The 13846-nt window shown below is 35.3% G+C and overlaps 1 protein-coding gene and 1 long non-coding RNA gene across 3 annotated transcripts in view; both read left to right on the top strand.

The window, feature by feature from the left end:
- Nucleotides 1-13846, top strand: part of LOC111606216 (melanocortin receptor 4-like) — a 71420-nt gene that overhangs the window by 53274 nt on the left and 4300 nt on the right. Inside the window, exon 4 of one of the 2 annotated variants that reach the window (XR_002751965.1) lies at nucleotides 2382-2495. The exons of the other annotated variant lie outside the window; for it this stretch is intronic. The gene's annotated coding sequence lies outside the window, so the exon portion shown is untranslated. Of the gene's footprint in view, nucleotides 1-2381; nucleotides 2496-13846 lie in introns of those variants that run through there. 2 annotated transcript variants of the gene reach the window in all.
- The window catches only part of LOC111606217, a 44752-nt gene continuing 33501 nt past the window's right edge, over nucleotides 2596-13846 (top strand). Inside the window, exons 1-2 of the long non-coding RNA XR_002751966.1 lie at nucleotides 2596-2689; nucleotides 3791-3836. This is a non-coding gene — a long non-coding RNA (uncharacterized LOC111606217). The remainder of the gene's footprint in view (nucleotides 2690-3790; nucleotides 3837-13846) is intronic.

Consider the following 13846-nt stretch of genomic DNA (forward strand, 5'->3'; position numbering starts at 1 on the left):
CTAGGGGCATTTTAGAGTGAAAATAGGAGTACATTTCCACCAAGAAGTCTGAAATTTTGAGATTCTCAAAAAATTCTGAGGAAAAAATGTGAAAATTTTGGAGTTTGAAAAGTCAGATTATGCTAAAAAGAAACTCTGAAATTTTGAGATCTGAGTTTGAAAAGTAAAAAATTTTTAAGAAAAAAATTACTCAGAAATTTTTAGCTTACTCTCAGAAATTTTCTAGAAAAGAAACAAAAGAAACTTTGGAGTTTGAAAAGTCAAAAATCGGTAAGAAAAAACTGAAATTTTCTACATAAAACATGCTAATTTCTGAGTTTTAAACCGTCAGAGCTTTAAGAGTCAAGTCTTGAAAATCGAAATATTTTTCTTTTTTTACATTTCTAAATATTTGTCTGGAATTTTCTTTTTTTTTTTTCAAACTCAGAAATTTATTTAAATAATATTACGAGCACTCCAATACAAAACAGCATCTTATGAAATTATATTACAAATATTTGAATACTTAATCTGTGAACACATCATCATTTGAGTAATAAATACATTCAAATTAAATTTTAATTAAATTAAAGATGATTTTTTTGAACCACTTGGTTCCAAGGAACTGGAAGAACACTCTGCATCACTTTTGCTCTCCTTCTTTCTGAAATCTGGTTTTTAAAAGACGTCGCCAACCACAGAACCAAAGTAAAAGCCGAGTTAGTTTGAATAAAGATCCATTAATGTTTCTTTTTTTTTTAAAGCACTCTTTGTAAAAGCTTCTCTCAAACGTTTTATCAAAATCTGAATCACAAGTGACTGAAGGAGTTTCTTCTAATCTCACGCTGTTCTCACACCGACCCAAAAGGCACCCAGGAGTTCTGCTTCTTTTCTTTACATGTGCGTGTGTGGGTGTGTGTGGGTGTGTGTGTGTGTGTGTGTGTGGGGTGGTCTGTGTGGGGGTGTGTGTGGGTTTGTACTGGCGTGTGTGCACCGGGGTGTGTGTGTGTGCGTGTGTGTGTGTGTGTATGTGCAAATAGAATACCTTGTAAAGAGCTTTTGCTCTTTACATTTAGATTCCTGATATTTCAGGACTTCTGACCTTTTTCGAATGCAAACCGTTGCCACGGCAACCCGCACTGGCTGCACTGGCCACCGTCACGAGTAAATAAAGCTTTAAACCGTCATAGTAAAACAGTCACAATATCTGACATTGCAGGAGACTAAAGAAAGGAAATAAAATGTTAAAAATTTCTCAATCTTTTCCTGCTTTGGACTGCAAACTACAGGCTCTTATTCATATTCCATAAAGATGGAAATTGTCACATAAAATGCATGTTTATGTTTATTGAAATCAAGTTATTGTTTTAGACTAATAGAGCAAAAACATTGTTCCACTCAGACCTTGAATTAAAGTGAACATAAAAGCGAAATTTAATAAGAGCAAAGTCTTTATTTCAGTTGAACATTTTAACAACTTTGTTTGGTAAAACTACTTAAAAAAAAAAAAGTTGCCTTTTTATTGTTTTAAACGATGCATCCTTGATGAAGTGGGCGGAGCAAGAACACATCCTGGTACTTTGAGCATCCTTGCCTGGATGCGTACTCAGAGTTGGATCAGTACTTGGGCTGCTGTCGCTGACCTTCCACAAGAACACAAGTACAGACAAGAAGGCATATTGAGAAACGGCCCAGATTGTCCCCTCTGGACGTCCTTGTGGAAATAACAATGGAATTCTATGCAAAGAAAGTTGTTTTTTAAATTCAGAGTACATATAAATCTGTATAAAAAGGTAACAAACGTGAAGCTGAGTCATCTTGTGTTCTTATTTCTCTGCATCGTTGCCAAACGAGGTCAGGTCTTATTAAGAAATATTACCAGTTAATGGCATCCATAGAGTCCAGGATGGAGAAATTATCATTGCAGACACATTTTTCTCATCCAACAAATTACTGACTTATATGATGGGGAAGGTTCTAATGAGAGACCAGCATGGAGGCAAAGACGCGTTCAGTTAATAGCCGGTGAATGTTTCCGTGTTATTTGGTCACTTTGTCCCTCAAATACCAGTTTACCCTCAGCACAAAAATTCAAAAATTATTTATTTGTTCTCAGATGTTGTTGCCTTTAGTTTGTTTTCTGAAGAATATGACCTGATAGGCTGACCAGCAACAAAATATCAGATTGATTTTTAATAATGGACAAAGTAATATAATACCAGAAAACGCAGAAATGGACAAAAGCAATATTAACACCATGCAACAAAGTAATAAACTGCTAGAAGAATTCAGTTTTCCTGTATCCTGAAGTGGCATAGAAAGATCTACAGCGGCCTATCAGGGTTATTGTAGTTCTGTGTTTCTAACATAACGTGTGCAGTTATTTTTATTTTATTCCCTAGTAAAACCAGGAGGCTGAATGTGGAGGCGTTCCCAGTCCAGCCAGGAGACCTCCAGCGTGTCCTGGGCCTCCTCCCAGTGGGACGTGCCCAGAACACCTCACTAAGAACTGAAATTTTCTTGTTTTTTCTTGAAAATTTCTGAGATTCATTTAAAAATTCCTGAGTTTTCTTGGCAGAAATGTTCTTTTCTTTTTTCTACCTACTACAGCTGCTCCACTTCCTGCTTTTGGAGCGGTCTCAGGTCCGCTTGGCGTTCACATATGCATTTGAAGCGCCCCAAAGTTCACTACAACCGAACCGAGACCGAGGTTTGTTCATCTTTACCTCCTCAACTGAACTGAACTGAACTTTCTACTATTTCTGAGTTTGAAAAGTGAAAGAATTTTAAGAAAAGAAACTCAGAAATGTTTAGATTACTTTTCTAATAAAAAGGAAAGAAAAAGAAAATTAAAACATGGAAATTTTGGAGTTTGAAAAGTAAAAAATCCAGCCTGGAAAACAATTTAGCATAAGATGAGAGAAGGCCATTCCTTCAGTTTGTGTTACTGATGTTTGTTGAGTTTGTATTTATGTTAGAAAAATGTAAGCTCCTATTTTTTAACCGGAGAAAGTTCATGTTTCCATCACCTCCAGAGCAAACCGTTGTTCCAGGTAGTTTAAGAACCGAACAAACGGTTCAAACGTCTTACAGAACCAACAGCTTTTATCAGTGACTCAACCAATCGCACTGATTGGTGTAACGACTTATAAACCTGAAACTGATGGAAGTTGGTCTAAAAGGTGAAGCAGGAAAACAAACTTATTTCTTCCTTTTAAGTCCATTTCAGACTATTTTTAATAAAAAGTAACACAGGAGACTCTCATAACATTCCTTTAAATCAACACCAAAAAGAAACTTCCTTAAAAGCTGTGAACTGCCTTTAATTGCTTCGTTTAGAGCGATAATGTGATCATCTTCTCCAGCATTAAAGATTGTTTCTCCAAGCAGCACTCAGAAGTAAGTGCCGTGTCATTACACTGCCGCAGATTGTTGACCTGTCATTGTTCAGGCTTTTTATCCACAATCTGTGAACTGGAGTTACGTAACGACCAAAATGACGCCATGAATTTTCTCTTTACCGCTTCGTATGATGAAATAACACCGTCCTGACTCCGTGTTTATTATCTTCACTTTTACATTTACATTCATTCCAGAAGTTTAATTTGGTATTATAGTACTTTTCTTCAGACTTTTCTTTTTCCACTGACGAATGTCTGGTTTGACCAACCACTGCAAAGATCTTCAAAAACAAGAAGTGTGTGCACAACTCTGAGTTTAATTTATCAATAATGTTAAAAATGTCTCACACAGGCTCAAAATTTAATTTTCAAAAACCCTCTAACATGATTTTCTTCTGCTACTCTTTCAGGGTTCAGACATTTTCCCAATTCAAGCACTTTTCAAGCATTTTCAAGGTAAGTTTTCAAACTTTTCCAACACCATTTTGATAAAAATGAAGTGGTGCTGAACTAAAAAAAAGACAGTTTCAATTTACTATTATATAATTTATTGCTGTGATTAATAATGTCTAATAATGGTACAACTAAAACACTAATTTAAAAGTAAAAACTATTTCAGTAACTTTGTTTAATGTTTAAAATATAAGCAAACTTTTCTTTCAAATACCAAATCAATAAGTCATTTAGGTATGAGGAATAATAACTATTAATTATACTGAATCAACCCAAACAAATATTGTTAAATGCTAAACAGTTTGCAAAAAATGTTACAAAAAATAAAAAATTTCTCGCTAAGTTTTCTCACTGCTAAATCATAAAATCCTGCCAAGTATTTTGGACGAGTTTCAAGTGCAGATTTCTTTGTACAGTAGAAACAAAACAAAACTAACTTATAACAAATAGGAGTTTGTGTTAAGTGGATAATTTGCTAGTATTAATATAAAAGTACAAGTTCCTCTGGCAGATTATTTCACTTATAACGAGATTTTTTTCCTTATAAATAATCTGCCATTGGAACTAGAACTTTTTCATAAATATTAAGTAATTATTGACTTAAAACAAACTCACATTCTACTGAAAGTTACTTTTAAGTTAGTTTTGTGTTTTGCTGGCATTTAGTAAATAGAAATAAATTTGGTGATTTTAATTGACCTAAAACACAGAAAGTGATTTAACTTTAGACAGGAGGAGAAAATGTGTCTGTGTCTTTTACCTGGTTTTAGTCGTAAATAATGTTTTCCACATTCCAGCTTTTAATCAAACTGTTGATTGCACTTTATTACAAACTTTTGCAGTTTGAATATTAAGCACTTTGTACAGAAATCAAGCTACTTAATTTAAATTCAGCCGTACGAACTCTGCTCTTTAAACATGTGTCTGCATAACTTGCCGTGTTTTTTGCCGTTCCCGCTCTGTGATTCACGCGCAAATTTCTTTGAGGCGGACTGTTGCTAACGGTGGGAATCAAAGCAACAATGGCACAGAATAACCTCTGAAAAATAAAAGAAATTGGCCTCTATTAAAGCTAATTATGGAGCTGAAGCAGCGTTGACGTCTGCCTGTGCCATTTGCAGCTTTTATCTCTAGATGAGATGCCATTAACTTTGCAGAAGCTGCACGGAAAGCAGGACATGTTTGGAGTTTGTTTGTGAGCTGAAAGTCAGTAAGTTCTGCCTCGTCAGAGTGCCGACTGTTTGTGTTTGATGTTACTCAGATGTGTTGATTATCATTTTGTTCCAATAGTTTTAAGCAGCACCAGCCCTCAGAGTTGGTCCTGTCACATTTATAACACTCCAAAAAAGTAATGGCATCAATCAACCAAAAATAAGTCGGATTGGTCACCTACACGTGGATCAATTTTCACTGAAAAGTCTCCAATAATTATAATTTGAGCTCATTTTGGACCATTTTCTTTCCCCGTACGTGGTCCTGCGGTGAATAATTTGGGTGATTTTATGAAATTTAAGGCAGCAGCAGAGATGGTGGGATGATTTTTTGAAAGTAGAACCAGAACAAAAGAACAGACCCATCCATTTACCCTTCAACCTCCCACCTGAATTACTTTTTAAAGTGCTTTTCATGCAAAATGTCAGAGGCCATCAGTTTTATCCTCTGACCACAGAATATTTTAATCAGACACATTCAGACTTTAAAAGTGGAGACGTTTCTTCAGATAGATTCTTCTGAACCTCAAACTGTACTCACATAAAAGTAGCATTACTTCAACTTTTGTTTACTCGAGTGAAAGTAAAAAGTATTTAATCTGATTAAATGTTTTAATTGATTGGCAGCACTACAATAAAACATGAATAAGATTATAGATGAAGTTGTTTTGTGTTACCACACTTGGATTTTGTGCTTAAACTCTTAGTTGTAGTGCGTCTTTACTTTTTATTTTGTGTTTTTAACGGAAATGCAATCAAAACTGTGTCTGTGTTTTGAAATTAATAATAAATTAATGATAAAAATGGATATTAATGAAGGCAGTTCACTATTTCTGGTCTGTTGAAACAAAATATACCAAAAAGTACTAAAACTTTTTCTCTTTAGAGTTTGAACAGCTTTGCAAGTGTAGTTTAATGTGAGACAATTTAAAAAAAATAATGTTTCTCCAGTAATTTAAAACTCCATCAGTCTGTTAAAGTCATAAAACATTAGCAAACCTATCGGTGTATTTACATGTTAAACATCAGGAGATGCAGCAGAGACTAGAACCTGTAAATGAAATTTCTGAGCTGATTGTTTCCATCCACGTCCTTCAGTGGATCAGCGCAGCAGATTAAGGAGTGCAGCTCCAGGGATAATGGAGATCTCTGCAGCCTGTAAGCGTCCATGAACAGCTGCTTGGTTCATTCTCAAATAATCAATTCAGAGTTATTCTCTGGCGGCTCACAAGATGCAGCATCGCCTCCTCGTTTACAGGCTGCTGGAGGAAATGAGTTTCCTGCTCAACGGGAGACGGAATAACGTCCAGCAGCAGGAACAAATAATACAGAATATTTACATGAATATTTATTTAGCGTCTAAAACGACTAAAACTGCTGGATCATTAATGAAAATATTCATCATGATGTCTGGAAAATATGGACTTCTGGTTATTTTTAAGATCTGATATGGGAAAATATTTTAGTTACTGGAGTTGGTCGTCTTTTCTGTTGTATAAAAATTATATCTATTCAATTAAACATGACCTATTTATCAATTAGTTCATCCATCCATTTATCAGTTCATCCATCCATCCATTCATCCATCCATCTGTTCAGTTAGTTAAAAGTTTTCACATAATTCAGCAGATTTTAAAGCTTCTGTTCAATAATGTGAACAAAAGTCAAACACCAGAATTATTTTTATGTGACCAAAATCCAAAATTGTACCATCATAATTGGGTTAAACTGAAAACAATAGTCATAACATGAACACAAATTAGTTTTTTCCCTAATTGAAATTTTAAAAAGCACAATATTGACTTAGAGACACGGTGCAGCAGACTGTTTGTGTTGCCGCAGTGGGGAATCCTTCCTGCCTTTCGCCTGATTTCAGGATGAATTTCTGCTCCTCATCCTCACTCATCTCACAAACGAGAAAACCGGCAAACTCCTGAGTCACTCAGCTCCAAATGAGGAGTCACAAACTAAACTGATAACAAGTCCAAGGTAATTACTTAGAAATGTAATTATTGATGCTTTGTCTCGGCACTAATTGTGTTTTAGCCTTGTTAGAATACTAATGATGCTGCAGCTACACACAAATAATGACAGTCTATCAATCAGGAACACCTGCATGTTGGAAATCAAAAGGTTTAATTACATCCCTGAGTAACAGCCTCTCTTAGTATCTACAGAGGAAGATGCTTTAGTTTTCAACAAATGGAACAATATGAGCCCAGTGTTTCCAGGTAGCAGATGTTCAAAAACATAATTTCTTCTGCAGTGTGTTTGTGAGGTCGAAATGACCAGACTCGATTTGCGTTGGTTGGTTTGTTTTTGCAGTCTCTGTTTGAACAACATCATCATCAGCGAGACCTGACGTCCTGCTGCTGAGCCAAAGCCGAGTTTAGCTGCAGGAAAAACAAAACAGGAAGGATGAGATCCACTCAGACGGCACCACACTGCTGGAACAATTCAAACGCAGGAAGCAGAAAAGCCTCTAAAAGCTGATCTAAATGCGTTTCCCAGCTGTTTTCTGAAATACTCCGGATTCTGTCTCTTTATCTTCCTCCACAAGGAAAAAATCAAATTTGCTTCAACTTCTAGTTGGTCATGTTTGTTGTTTTATGTCTAGAAAAATTAGGTTTGCTCATTCAAATGTAAAACCTAAATTATTACTTTTGTGACAAACCTTTTTAAAAATAAAGTGTTTTGAAACTTTATTTTTAAAAACTCTGCAATTTTTTTTTGCAAAACTCTGCAAGTAGCTATGCTAATCAGTACGATTGGCTAAAACGTATTGATTTTAAAACAAGCTACAATCAAAGACAAATACAAAGGTCAGTTTTAAGAGTCAGTAAATGGTAATTTTGCGTTACACATTAACAAAACTCTTCATCTTGAACATTTTACTTATAAAATGATTTCATTTTCACAGGTTGCTTTGACTTTATTGCTTCAGAATCAGTAGAAAAAACCCTTATTTCCCTCTATTCCTCTGAATGTTTTCGTTATTTCCGAATCCATTTACTGGTCTAAACAGCGGATGTTGTTTCTCTAACTTTGTCAGTTCAGAGAAACGACGTTTCAATTTGTGTTTCACTCAGCTTGTTTCCTGAGATCGTAGATCAGCAGCCGGCAGCGTAGCGATGATTTCTGACCCGACCTTTCAGGAGGAAGTCGGCGAGGTTTCGCTCTCTGTAATCAGGAGACACTCAGAAACCAAGTGCTACTTTCTCTCCACCAGCCTGGGAAGGTCAACGATGTTTCCTTTATTAGGAAATAAAAACATCATCCCTGAATCTACAAGAATGTTTCCTCTTATCTCTGCAGGGTTAGGGTAATCGATTAATCGATTAATTATTTAATCTAAAGTTAATTGATCTTGTAGATCTTATTAAGTGGCCATTTTCTTACAAAACTTGAGTTCTCTATTGCTAAATGTTTCGATTATTTTGTCAGTTGTATTAAATACTGACTGAATAAACAGAAAATTTTGGTTTTCTCACATAATTAGACGCATTTATAAAATATAATACAGGAACCTCGCAGGTTGCTCAAATGAAAATTAAAGATTCATACAGAAGTTTTGTCTGGTTGAAGGAATGTTAATGCATTAACTCACAATATCTCTCAAAAACAACTGTGCTTATTGCCATCATGTTTGGAATATCTGCTTCCTTGCAAAGGTAGAAATTTGAGTCTTTCTATGCGACAAATATTTTAATCCCAAATTCCTGTGTTTAAAAGGCAACAATCTGAGCTTGATATTCAGGTGTCAACAGTGAATTCAAGGTTTTATTTTCTGCATGTCTTTGCAGGTTTCCCATGGAAACAGATTTAAAAAGGCCTTGCATTAAAACAGAAATAGCCTTGGTTTGGCGCTTGGCTTTTTTGTTTTCAGAAATCATCGTCTATTTATGGGAATCTGTGAATGGATGAACGTTTGAGCTCCAACCAAATGTAAAGTTCCTTAGTATTTAGTATGTAGTGAGCGATTAAATGACTTTTTTAATTCTGTAACTCTTTCTTTGTAAAATGTAGCTGTGAGTGAATCAGAGTGCTGGAGTTTTTAGCTTCTTTTAAAAGTTTTAAAGTTTTTTTCAGTCTCCACAGAACAGGTTTTGAGGGTCTTTTAGATATAAATGGTGTTTGTGAAGATTTTAGAGAATCAGGGTAGTGGTAACCAACTTGAAAGTTGTTTTCAGTATAAACCCCACTTATCAAAATCAACATTATTGGCCAGGATTTTGTGCATAAATTTCATTTTTCTACACATTCATCAGCTTATATACATTAAGTATAAATAACAAAGTTTTAGGAGAATTAAAATAAAACATGGAAGGAAAGTCAGTTCTGATAATCAGCAGGATGCATGAGCCAAACCACACAGTAACTGTGTTTCCATTCCAAATGTGTGAAAATCTTTTTCTATATTCTAGCGTAAAAAACACAATTTTGCAATTGTAGAGTGTCCATTACATAAGAAAAATAAATTAAATCACATGTGAATAAGGTCGTTCACGCGATAAGTTATTAAAAATCATGGCAGCGACGAATGTAAACAGTTATATGGATATATTCATCATCCTACTACTTCCTGTTGTCTTCTTCTGCATTTCCAGCAGTAGTAACATCCTGCTGTTGATCATGTGATTCATCTGATGCGAGAAAACTGTTTTCATTGCAATTTTGCAAAATAAAAATATTTTGAGACGGCCAAAAAGCTTATAAACTTTTTAGCAAAACATTGTAGTTTCCATTAAACAGATTTATTTTTTTATAATTTCAATGTGCAAAACTCTGCAGTTAATGGACCAACACAGACCAGACTCAGTAATTCAAATTCAATTTAACTTTAAACTACTTTAATGTAAATTAAATGTTATTGTAACTCTTAGTAATTCAAATTCTACAAAGAGTTACTGTAGTTATTGTAACGGCCATGCAGAAGATTATCAGTAGCTGTGGATGAAAGTCTCGTCTTCCTCTTTGCTTTTTGTACATTTAAAATAATTATAATAAAAAACCAAAAGCCACACACTCATGTGTTTCAAACGGGAGGAACTGAGAAACTACATAAAAGAAAACAACAATGCTGTTTTGTTCCAGTTTAAAAGACGTACATCCCAATATGATCAGGATAAAGAAACCAGCAGATGTTTTGAGTTTGTGAAGTGGTTTGTTCTCTCTTTGGAAAAACAGCAGCAGCTAAAAGCCTGAGCAGCTTTAGCAGCTGTTTTGCTTTGATGCATTTATTCTCTTCTCCCGTCTTTGATGATCTGAGTTGTTTCTGAGCAGCAACACGAGTGTCTTGCAGAGTGGAGGGAGAGCGCTCTGAAACCGGAGCACCACCGGCTGCTGCAGGCCTGACCAGTCAGAAAAATCACATCACAAATGGATCTTCAGTTAGAAGTCATGAACAATATGATCTGCTGGCTGGTATTCAGTCCAACATGGTGGGAACGCCCAATCTAAACGTCAGAGTTAAGGTTTATCTGATGAATGTAGCATTCTGTAGGCCCAACAGTACCAGTAGCACACAGTTACACAGAAATATGAGTTGCAGCGTGTACAGAGGCTTATTTTGTCTCCATGGTAACACCTTCACCTTAACAGGAAGATATGGTTGATTATGGCAGCGACTTATCGTATTCAGGCATCTAGACCCGCTGAAGACTCAAAATTAGAAAGAGAGTTTTAATTACTTTAAATGTATTAAGGTTGTTGTTGCCAGACAGCTTTGTCTGAGTGTTTTAGAAACTTCCTATCAAACTTTCTGTTCCCACTTCTCCTCTTACTTCTGGTGTTCCTCAGAGCTTAGTCCTTGGGCAGCTTGGTTTCATCTTTTGCCATTTCAACCTTCGGTTCCTCTGCTATGCAAATGACATCCTGCTCTAAATAAATCCGCAAACAAGAGTCATCAAAGAAGAACTTAAACACGATGGTGTTTTTTTATCTAGATGGATATTTTTGAACGACACCCAGCTAACCGAATCCATGGGGATATTTTATAATCTCCAGCTATTTGCAAATACATTTTCCAAATACTTATATTTAAATACATATATCTGGGAACTTTGTAGTTAACTGTCATGGCAGTTGCTATGACAACAATAAATAAGCTACAGGCTTAGAGCTAGCTCTCGGCTCATTCTTATTAACTTATGAACAATATAACAACTATTACTCAATTACAGTATGTGAGTTCTCTACCCACCTCTGTGTAATACTGAGATAATTATCAGTCATATTTGTACTTAGTAGCAAAATTAGCTTAGCTAATGTAGCTTTTATCTGCTAGCTAAGACGGACATGTAGCCTGTTTGTTACTACATGTACTCTGCCAGTCACCAGAACCTTGTTGTTACATCCTTTATAAATCCGTTTAAATGCTGATTGTTTGCATCCATGGATTTCTGTGAAGCTCCTCCATGGTATAAACACTTTTCATGTTCATTAAATAGTGAACTATGTCATAGCAGGAGATCAGAGGCAGATTGTCCACATCGTCTGACATGTTTCCATTCTCTGCCTCATGCGGGTCGATACCAACAGCAGCCATTTTGTTGATATGTCTTTTTCTTGCACATTGGTTGAGTCCCCATAAACCTTCTTTTTGTTGGTCTTGAGGCCATGGTTCATCTATACTTTGCACTGACCTTGCCTACCAAGATGGCGCCATTTAGCCTTGCAGGAACTATGTATAGTTTTCTACACATAGAAAACGACTTTAATTGTTTCATTGTTGCCAGCTACGATTAGCAGCACTTGCTAATATTGTTTCTCTCTTGCATTTTACGCACACAAGCATTATGCAAGTAGAGGTTATGAGATATTATGTATTACAAGTTTAATTTGAAAAGAACTAGAAAAAAATTACTGCAGTCTTTATGTGTAAGACAGCCATGTTGGATTTCGAAGTACATTTATGGGCATCTGTTCCCTCATTTCCTTTCTTTTTTTTACTTTTTGAAATATAATCAACAATCTTAAAGCAATATTTTGCTATTTGGTTTTGTATTTTTGTGACCAAACAATCAGTTTCCTATTTATTTGCATCAAATTAAACAAAAACTTTCAGGTATTTTAAGCAGGAAAGATAAACTCGAGACATTTTTCTAAACTCAAAGAAAAAAAAAAATCCAGTTTATTATTTGTTCCCTTGTGTAAAATGAGTAACACAGAAACAGGCACATTTTTTGGGAGCTAAATATATTAGGGAACATGTGGTGAATCACAGAGATGTGATTTAGGCAGAAAATAAATGAGATGCCCAGAAGATGAAAAACAAGCTGACATGTCATCAGTGTGCGTCATTGTTCAGTGAAGATGTAAAAAAACAAGTTTTTAAAAAAAATAATAAAAGTATATTAAGTTGGAGAGAGACGGTTGTGGTTAGGAAAGCAATGAGTATATTTTATTTTTATTCAGAACTAAGAAAATTGCGCTGATTACATGAAGTAATAATAATAAAAATATATCTCAAAATTTATTTTGTTAATATGACTACAGTAAAATATAGCTTCATATCAAAGATTTTTAATGTTAACTTAGACATTTGATTATCAATTTAAAGTTATTGGGCTTCAAGGCTTCAATTTAGATTTTTTGAAACTATTTGGTAGATTTTATTATTGAAACCTGTTGGCATGACTTCCTCCAAAAACCTCATTTTCTCTGGAGCTTTTTAAGCTGGTTTAATTCTGTATTGCACAAAGGCTGACATTTTCCGAGCATTAAAGGCTGGCGGGATCCGGCAGGTTGTTAGTAAAAGCCTTGTCTTTCCAGGAAACCTGTTGCTTTTTCACTGCAATCTGACAGTTTTCTAATTGCTCCTCCAATCTATATCTCTTGAGAACATTCAACAGATTTCTTTAGTGTTTTTAAAACACACACACAATCATAACACGGCTCTCTGTAGAGCAGATCTTCAATACAAACAGCAGTAAACATAATGAGATCTGATGGAGTTCATCCGCTTTGAGCTAGCTGTCACAACAATCGCAGTCAGGAGAGGATAGCTGTCGGGAAATAAAGCTCCAAAATGATCAATAGTTCATATTTTTTATTTTATTCTTGTAAAGGAGCTCAGTAAAAGGAGTAACCTGTGATCCTGTTGTTACCTTTCAGGTAACTCAGTTTGACAAGAGTCAGTTTTTACTGCTGTTCTCCAGACAAAATGGCTGCCTGGAGAAATTATAGTTGTTGGGATTTTCAGAATATAGAATAAAATAAAGAAAAGGAATTTGTGTTGATCTCAGTTCTTGATTCTTCCTCCAACAAAGCATATGTGGGGTCAGACACTAATGTGGGACAAGAAGACCTGGCTAGCTAATTGTTTCCACCAAAATTAGTCTCTGATGTGTCAGGTTGTGGAAACCACTCACAAACGCTTAATTTGTGAATTGTTCCCAGTGTAACAAGTGGAAGACGAAGTGTTTCCCCACAAAGAAGGACGTAGTTCTAATTAGCTCTTTAAACCTCAATAAGGTTGATTTTGTGATGCTATAAATAAAGAAAAATGCTATTTTGTTGTTACGTTGACCACTCTGTTGAGGGTAAACAGACCGTTGAAATTGAACAAGTTGCTAACCACTTAGCATTAGCTGCTAAGAATCTAGTAGCAGCTGAGATAGAAATCTGTACAGCTGTACTTATTAATCTTTGTTGCTTAGAAATCTATTCAATATATATCCTAAATTATTCCACAGATCATTGGATATGGGTCGGACTTATCTGCTGTAAAACATAACCTTTGTTGAGACTCTTCACTGCAAAAACAGAAAGTCTTACCAAGAATTTTTTTTATCTAGTTTC

The sequence above is a fragment of the Xiphophorus maculatus genome, chromosome 21, assembly GCF_002775205.1.
Source record: "Xiphophorus maculatus strain JP 163 A chromosome 21, X_maculatus-5.0-male, whole genome shotgun sequence".
NCBI classification, from domain to species: domain Eukaryota; kingdom Metazoa; phylum Chordata; class Actinopteri; order Cyprinodontiformes; family Poeciliidae; genus Xiphophorus; species Xiphophorus maculatus.